Raw genomic sequence first — 8974 nt, 5'->3', positions numbered from 1 at the left:
CTTTTTTTTTCCTCTGAGGAAAATATACTTGTTGTTTCTGCTGATGTTTAAGCAACTTTACTGTACTGTTATACCACTCCTATAGACAAATTACTGTGTTTGTAAACATTCAGGATGCGTGCAGTGAGGTGGCAGAAAAAAAAATGGGATCGCAAGCATTTACAGCGAGGACATAGGATGCAGTAGAAAGTTTGTTGTTGTCTTAGAAATAAGTTACATTGATTACATATTATATATAATTTACATAATGCTTTAAGCATCTTATAAGAAATTGTCGCCCAGTGATAAGCACAGTAATTCGGCAAAATTAACGTTAAAGTGACCTGCGTCTGACAGGTCCATTTGCGATAGAACCCTTATTGAATATTGCATAAGACGAAATGGCCAAGCATCCAGCCCCAAATGTACAATCTCATTGAAGCTCCAGGTATTTTAACAAGAGAGAAGTTAAGGACCTATAGGTCTTTGGATGCCAACAATTTTGCTCTGTGTGGTCATGTGCAAGAAATAATGTTCTCAGATTTAAAACTATGTAGTGCTATAAACCAAGATTCTGTCTAGCCAAAGACAAGGAAAAAATACGGGGTTATACAGGGCCTGGGTAATCATCAACAAGCAAAACTACTGCATACTAACAGTGAACTACACCTATATGGTAGGTAGGGTTGGGCGATTTGGCAGAAAAAAAAAATCTAGATTTTTTATGAAGTTTGACCGATTCACAATTTCGATTATTTTTTATTGTGTAACTAGTCAACTTAAAACATTACAACAACATGACTGAAGTAACATTCTCTTTATAAGTAACTTAAAAAAACAACTGGTTAAGGAACATTGTATTTTTAATGGCCATGCCATACATAAATTGGTCAACAAGTTGTAAAAAAAATGTAAAACAAATTCACAAGTTAAATATCGATGCAGAAGATCTGAATAAAAATGATGTGTAAATATTGCAGTTGCAGGAATAGAGTTGTATTTTTTGCAAGTTTTGCTGAGCCTATAGGAAAGATTGGCTGTAAGCTCGGCTTTGACTTTGTCTACTTCTGATTGAATGTCAGGTTGTAATGCTGCTGCTTTTTTCTTAAAAAGATACAGTGGAAGTAAAGGACTGAACATGGAAACTGTAAAGCCTAATTTAACCCAATGTGTGAAGTTGTGGACATAAAGCAGGAGCAAATAAAAGCACCAGATGCATGTCTAATATAAAATAATATATTTAATCAATTTTTTCCCCCTTTTAAATACAGATCATTTCATGCACTTTGCACCACTCTCTGTATTATGCTACGTGATCTGTCTGGTTTTCAACTAGGTCCGCTAAATTACGTCATGGGGGCGGGTACTTTTATTATCACTGCTACAGCTGTCAGCTGCTCACCTCTGCTCATGTTTAAACCAAAATATCATCGCGGTTCGAACTAAGACTGGCGCGGTTTTTCACATGGCAGGTTTTTGCATCCTTCATACATGTTGAGATCAAGTTTATCGACTTGATGAGGGAATATGTTTTGACAATCCAAACGTGACTCAGACTAATGCAACAAGTAAAATCCTACATGACTTCATGCTTTAACAGACAGTAGAGCACACCAGAAACTCCACGACACGGCGCGCACATGACAGTTTAAAGTATATCACACACCAGACGTGCACATTCGCATGATATTTAACATGAAACTAATCAGATGATCTGTGGTGCGGCTGAAATATGAACTGCGTCCTGAATCATGGCTGGGCGGCGCCGGTGTGTGTATAGAAACCTGTTTAGAATTCTAAAATCCGTGGAGTTGCGTGGCACGTCACGGCGCTTCTGGTGTGCGACCTGCTTCATACAGAGAGTGAACCAAAGCGCATTGGTGCCATTTTAATATTTAAATATATATATATAGATTTTTATTTTTAAATCGTTATTTCTTGATTTAATATAAAATTAAAACTTCGTCAAAACGTAAATTCGAATTAATCGAAAAAAATCGGAAAAAAAAAAAAACGCCCAGCCCTAATGGTAGTGTATGTGAACTTACACATAGAGGTAAAGTTGGTTTTATATTCGCACATTCGGACTTTCTCCTTAATAATATAATTTAATAAAACTATTATTTGCCAATTCTAAATAGCAAAATAATATTAGCAGCCAATGACTATAAAAGTACAACATTGTTCACAGTCAAATAAATAGGGTTAATGTTGTTTTCAAGCCACACTTGCAGGTTATTTCAGACCTAAAAGTGCCATGGTAAATAATATAGAAAGTGTGGAACAAGTGGTAAAGAATATTTGTGAATATAAAACCAACTTTACCTTAATAACTTACACTTTCACGTTTTATTTTTAGCAGTCAGTGTCTGCAGTTTAATTTACCATATGTAACTGTTTTTGCTGAAATCATTGCTGCAATCAGAAATGAGTAACGTGTATGATTCAGCAAAGCATGAACTTTAACACTTTAAAGTTTAGCACTTTAATTAGGTTCTCACTTCATTCATCTCCCTTTTAGCCAAAGACGTCTGCAGTTGACATTAAAAGCAGTGTGGTGTTTGGTAAATTTTAAGTTTTCTGTTTCTGGACTTTCGAATTTGGCATCCTACCACACAACACGACATGTTTGCTATTGCAACCGGTCTCTTTTTGCAACCGGGAAACCGTGTGACATCATGTGTGACGTAGGTTGGTAACTTGCTAATAGTATACAGTATTTCCCTTTCCATTATTGGGGGGCGGCCCACCCTCCCTCCCAATTGTTTTTCCCCGCCCCCTGGAAGTCAAGTTAACTGGATTTTATATATAGCACCAGATCACAATTTCTTTTAATAAACAAGGTAAATAGCCATGTGTAATATCTTATTTACACACAGCATGTTATTTCTGTTTGTTCATGGTTGTGCGTTTAGAAATTCCTGCTCTCTGAACAGCGCACGGTGGAGTTCCACACAGCCACACTCTGCCGTATGGGAATCAGTTTCGCGCTCTGACAGGACCGAAGACGCATGTGCGCTCCCGTATTTTACAAAGCGTACAATAGCCACAACACATGTAAATGATGCGTGGGGGTGTGAGCAATCAGCAGCAGCTAAAATATATACAGATGGGGTGCAACCTCTTTATGCAGTCTACTGGCACGACTCTATATAGTGTCTCATCCAACTTTATGACCTCTCCCAGAAACCCTGCGAGTCTCCCGCAAGTTTACACCGTGATCCCCAAAAATTTGTTAAGGAGCTGGAAATCATGGGGACGAGAGTGAAAAGCAAGAGAACAGATCACAAGAGGCATAGTGTTGTTCATTACATTTCTTTGGTTAAATGAATGAGTAGTAAAGATATAATGAGTGTAAATCCCTTTCTCTCGATGACAGATTTGCTGTCAATAGTTGGAGAAGAGAAATACATTTTAATGGGCTTGCATGTATTTAGGCCTTTTTACATAGAACAACTGAGAGTTCTGTGTTTTGGCACTATTGCATGTACACTAAAAGTTGGCTGGAATTATTAGATAAATAAAACTTTAAAAATATAAAATTGTAATTAATTTTATTAATTACATTCATTTTAAGTAAAAACAAAAGCTGCAAACTTTGTAGATAAAAATTTTAATTTTTAGCTTGTAAGATTGTACAGTTCAAATAATTGTTCAGTTATTTATCGCTGTCATTAAAAAAACTAATTAACACTATGACACCTTGTGCTTGTGTCAGTGTCAGTCTGAACAGCCTGGCAAGACAAAATAGATATCCAAAGAGGCCTTTTCAAGTTGTCAAGAAATCTGTGTTTTTGAAACTAATAAAGACAGCAGAACTCAATGATTTATTTTCATTATTTAGCCTAACATGTTTAATGTTCCAAAATATTTTAAATGTTTCTTAAAATAAAATATATAGTGTTCAATGTGAAAAAAGTTTTTTTTTATTATTATTATCCAGACATTTGTAAAAAACATACTCATCAGCCACTTTATTAGGTACTCCCGTTTAACTGCTCATTAATCTAATCAGCCAATCAAATGGCAGCATTTCAATACATTTATGCAAGTAGACATGCTCAAGACAATCTGCTGCATTTCAAACTGAGCATCAGAAAGGGGAAGAAAGGTGCATGACATGTGGCACGGTTGTTGGTGCCAGACAGGCTTGCCCAAGTTTCAGAAACTGCTGATCTACTGAGATTTTCATGCACAACTATCTCTAGGGTTTAAAGAGAATGGTCTTTAAAAAATTTTGGCTTCAACAACATTCAGGCTAAATGTTCAGGCTGGTGGTGGTGTAATGGTATGGGGGACATTTTCTTGGCACACTTTGGGCCCATTAGTACCAACTGAACATTGTGTCAACAGGACAGCCTACCTGAGTATTGTTGCTGACCATGTCTATCCCTTTATAATCACAGTAAACCCATCTTTTTAAGACTACTTCCAGCAGAATAATGCACCATGTCATAAAGTGCAAATCATCTCAGTCTGGTTTCTTAAACATGACAATAAGTTCACTGCACTCAAATGGCCTACAGTCACCAAAACTCAATCCAATAGAGCACCTTTGGGATGTGGTGGAACAGCAGATTCACACCATGAATGTGTAGTCATCAAATCTGCAGCAACTGTGTGATGCCATCATGTCAATGTGGACCAACATCTCTAAGGAATATTTCCAGTACCTTGATGAATCTAAGCCATGAAGGACAACCCAGTACTAGTAAGATGTACCTTATAAAGTGGCCGGTAAGTGTATTTTAGAGCAGTAATTACAATACTGTGATATTTTTATTCAAGTTTATCATACCCCCAGAATTGTATACCGGCCCATGCCTAGTCAGAATCTGTCTTTTTGATCAATAAAACACTAAACTAATGCACCAAACATCTTTTACAGCCAGAATAACTGGAATATACAACATTTCTGGCATGGAATTATTCAGTGATATTCATTGTCGGTGAATAATGCATTTTCGACAAACCCATTAACAATAATAACCCTGCTTCAAAGGACACCATACCTGAACAATCCTGCCCTGCCTGTCACAAAGGAAACACAATGGCACAGGTGTCCCACATGAAAAAATAAAAAAAAACATCAGGGAACAAGACTCCCCACAGCAGGGGAAACCAGGAAGGACTTGAACTACACTGTCACACACACACACACTTTTATAGGCCAAGTCAAAAACAATGAGTGTGTGCGTGCAAGATGAAAAACATACTGTAACAGTTGGTCCCTAAAGCCAGTACACATTTCCACAGGCATGTTCAGAAGAAGAGGCCTGGCAGCAGAACACAAACAAACACACAAACACAAACACAAACACACACACAAACACACACACAAACACACAAACAGACACACAGACACACACACACACACACACACACACACACACACACACACACGAACACACACACGAACACACACACGAACACACACACACACACACACACGACGTTCATGAGAGCCACGGGGTCTGTTCTTTTTTAGAGCACACTGGCATCTCCTTATGTAATCTACTACAGGCACTGTCTGAATGGGGTCACTTCATCACAAAGCTCTAGCTCAGGCCAAGATCTACTGCAAACTGGGCCATGGAGGGCTCCAGACTCCGAAAAGACGGTTTAAGCAGTTTTTAAATTAAGGCAAATCTCTAATCTCTCGGTTTTTAAAAGTCTTTAGATTCGGTTTCTGGGTAAAATGACTAGAGCTATATGTCTTTGGGTGGTGTAATGAAATACATGTAAGTAACAGCACAACATGATGAGACTGCTATGACATCTTCTGTTCCTGCTCTCTTGGGATTGGGGGAAAAACACTTTCTCCAGTGGGACTGAATTATGTCATGTGTTTTACATTACTGTTCTTTAAACTAGCTTATATTCTGCAATAACATGGATGAGGCTGATTTTGGCAGTAAATGAAAAATCAACTCAAAGTGATAGCCTAGTTCACCTAAAAAAGAAAATTTACTATAGGCTTATTGCATGTGGCTGCCATTTTCAAAAACGAAAGTGAGGCTACTGTGAGGCATATTGTAGACTACAAAGCTTCAGCTGTTGCCGCAATCTTAAAATGCAGATATGGTGTAAACCACTTTAACATCATTTAGTTAAGTTTGATTTGAACAATTAAAATCATATTGAGCATCAAACAAAATCACAACCTCTTTAAGTAATACGCTTAAGTGTCCTCCTAGGCTTCAGTTTATGGCACCAGGTAAACACAGTGGGAAAACTTCTCTGCTTTAGCCGATGTAACCCGGTGAGCGATAAAACAATGTAGTCCTCTGTAGCAAACCTTCGTGTTGTCTTCAATAGTGTTGTCCCGGTATTTACGTTTTAAAAACATCTATTTTTTGCTAACATTTAAGAGCCGTTGAGCCCATTCCTAAAAGCTGCTGATTTGCCATAGTATTCACCAGTGCTCAACAGAAATGACTGCGATTGGCTGTAAAAGTCATTAGTTCACTGCTCTTAACCAAGTGCAAACACAGATAAATGGACACTGGAGAATTTTAAAGCCGCGAATGTCAGTCGACTGCTCATCTGTATTTGCACTTGGTAAACATTAGCTGCTTTTCCACTATCGTGCCAAACCGTTCTAAGAACACTTCGGTACGGTTACGGTTGTTTCTCCACTGAGCCTGGAACGGCGCGGCACGATTACAAACCGTTCTCGGCCCGGAATTCTCGGCACGGTTAGACAACCGTGCTGAACTGTGCTGACAGATTCTGTGTGTTGACGTCGCGACTCGGTTGCTAAGCTACCACAGCTGGTTCAGCAGAAGCGCGATAGTCATCAGACATCCTCAGTAAACTACAGTACATTTATTATAAAATAATGATCCAGGTCTAAACGATACAGTTTGAAAAGGGTTTTAAAACCATAGAGCAGTCTCTGGCAGAGAAGTGAATAACTCATCACATTCTTACGAAGATATTTTATTCATTAAAGTTATTATTTTATTGACTTGAATACAAACCTACTTCGCCTGCCTGAATGTGAGTTTATTGCACGCAGCGCTGTATTTCACAGCACAAAACTCGCTCTGATCCGGGAGAGACATGCCAGCGACTCCATGCGCTGCTGACTTTTTTTCCTGCTGCGCATCGAGCGAATAAAGTCACGCTTAGCATCGTCGATGTCCAAATTCCACAACAACATCACTATATCCATGCAACGCGAACTTGCAGACTCTTTTAACAACGAGGAAATGATTTCACTTTTTAATTCAAAGACAGGACAACTTGTTAATACTGGCGAGACCACCTGAGAGACGGCGTGTTGTAATGTTGGCCGTCCAAACGACTTTGCTTGAAAGCTTTACGGAGCGGCACTGTAACTGTCCAAGGTACTGTTGTATGATTTATATTATAGCATATACACTAAAAAACAAGTCAAAAGAATGATTGAATTAAATAAATATGGATTCTTAAATGTCAGTATTGCTTTTACTCAAAATATATCAATACGTTTTGACTAATGTTTGATAAAAATAAAATGAGCAATTTTCATCATTTCAGCTATAGGCAATTATATGATTCAGTTATACATAAATTATATGACATTTATGAGGCATGTAACATGTTTCTGTGTTTTTGTGTTTTTGTTCTGCAAATATTTTCTAAAACGTCAAGCAATAATTCGCCTACAGCTTGTTAGTTAATTATGAACACAAAAATAATTATAATAATAAAAAAAATGATCAAAATAAAAAGATAATAGAGCAGCATTTTGCTAAATATAACAGTGCTTTATATGCTTTAAATCCTGCGATATATGTGTTGTTTCATATTCGTTTTTTATTTCACTTGCTGCATTCGTTATTTAATGTTTGAATAGTAAAACAAATAACAGCCATCGCTTAATTGGTTTCATTTTACCATCAAAATATAATATATTTTATATCATTATCAACTTTTGATATAAAAACGCAGTGTAATTTAATTAATTGTTAAAAATAAAATAATTTATGTGCTGTGCTTTTAATAGTGAAAGTGCCCGCTCACATTTGACAAGGCCTGTCCAAAATTATATTTCTGCCACTATAATGCAAATGCACTATTATTGTTGTCTTATCATTGTTTATTTTTCTGTTATGTTCAGAGATTTTAAATACTATTTATTTCCCCTCCAATTATTTTCAATCATCACGTTACATTTTGGTAATTTTCCCTCCAAATAAATTTAGCCAGAGCTGCGCAACATATAAATAAATAAGGGTGCACATTTACCTATATTTAGCACCCCTATTTGATAGAGCGGTATAACAGTGTTTAGTCACATGGTTGCTTTCGCTTTTATGAAAAAAAAAAAAACTAGTTTCGGCTCTTATTTAATTGAACAAAGGGAGCCGTTTACATTACGTTACCAAGGCAACTACTGATGCGGTTTGTGTAATTTTTTAAAGAGCTTTGTCGCAGCACGACAGTGGAAAATGAAACCGTATCCGTGCTGTCTGGCCCGGTTTGGCACGGAATGGAACAGTTCTGTTTAAAGAACGATTCAGCACGATAGTGGAAAAGCGGCTATTGGTGAAGTGCAGTGAACTGATGATCTTCACAGCCAATCACAGTCATTTCTGGTGAGCACTGGTGAATACTATAGCAAACCAACAATGTTTAAGAACGCGCTCAACAGCGCTTAAATGTTTGGGATTGACAGGTTTTTTTTTAAGGGATGTCCTGATCCAATATTGATATCTGAAATAGCTCCGATATCAGTTCAAAAAACTATATCGGACTGCGTTAAAAATCTCTGATATAAGCAGTCTGATGCGCTCTAATCTCCGTTACAGCTATTCTATCCAGCAGCATCCAGAGCCAGCGTGACCACAACACAGTGGATACCTGTTCTGTTGTGGCTTTGAGAGGAGCGCGAGGACACGCAGAGAAAAAAAAAAAAAAACACTTTTACTAAATATACTGATCCAGCTCATTATTTAGGGTGACAATACATCCTCTTTTTCCCAGACATGTCCTCTATTTGGCACTT

The 8974-nt window shown here is 37.5% G+C and overlaps 1 protein-coding gene across 2 annotated transcripts in view; it reads right to left on the bottom strand.

Annotated features, from left to right (window-relative positions):
* strn4 (striatin, calmodulin binding protein 4) overlaps positions 1-8974 on the bottom strand; it is an 82533-nt gene that overhangs the window by 62527 nt on the left and 11032 nt on the right. The window lies entirely within an intron of this gene.

Source organism: Danio rerio, chromosome 15 (assembly GCF_052040795.2).
Source record: "Danio rerio strain M-AB ecotype USA chromosome 15, GRCz13ab, whole genome shotgun sequence".
NCBI classification, from domain to species: domain Eukaryota; kingdom Metazoa; phylum Chordata; class Actinopteri; order Cypriniformes; family Danionidae; genus Danio; species Danio rerio.
Note: the sequence above shows the minus strand (reverse complement) of the source record. Positions and strands in the feature narration are given on the sequence as shown.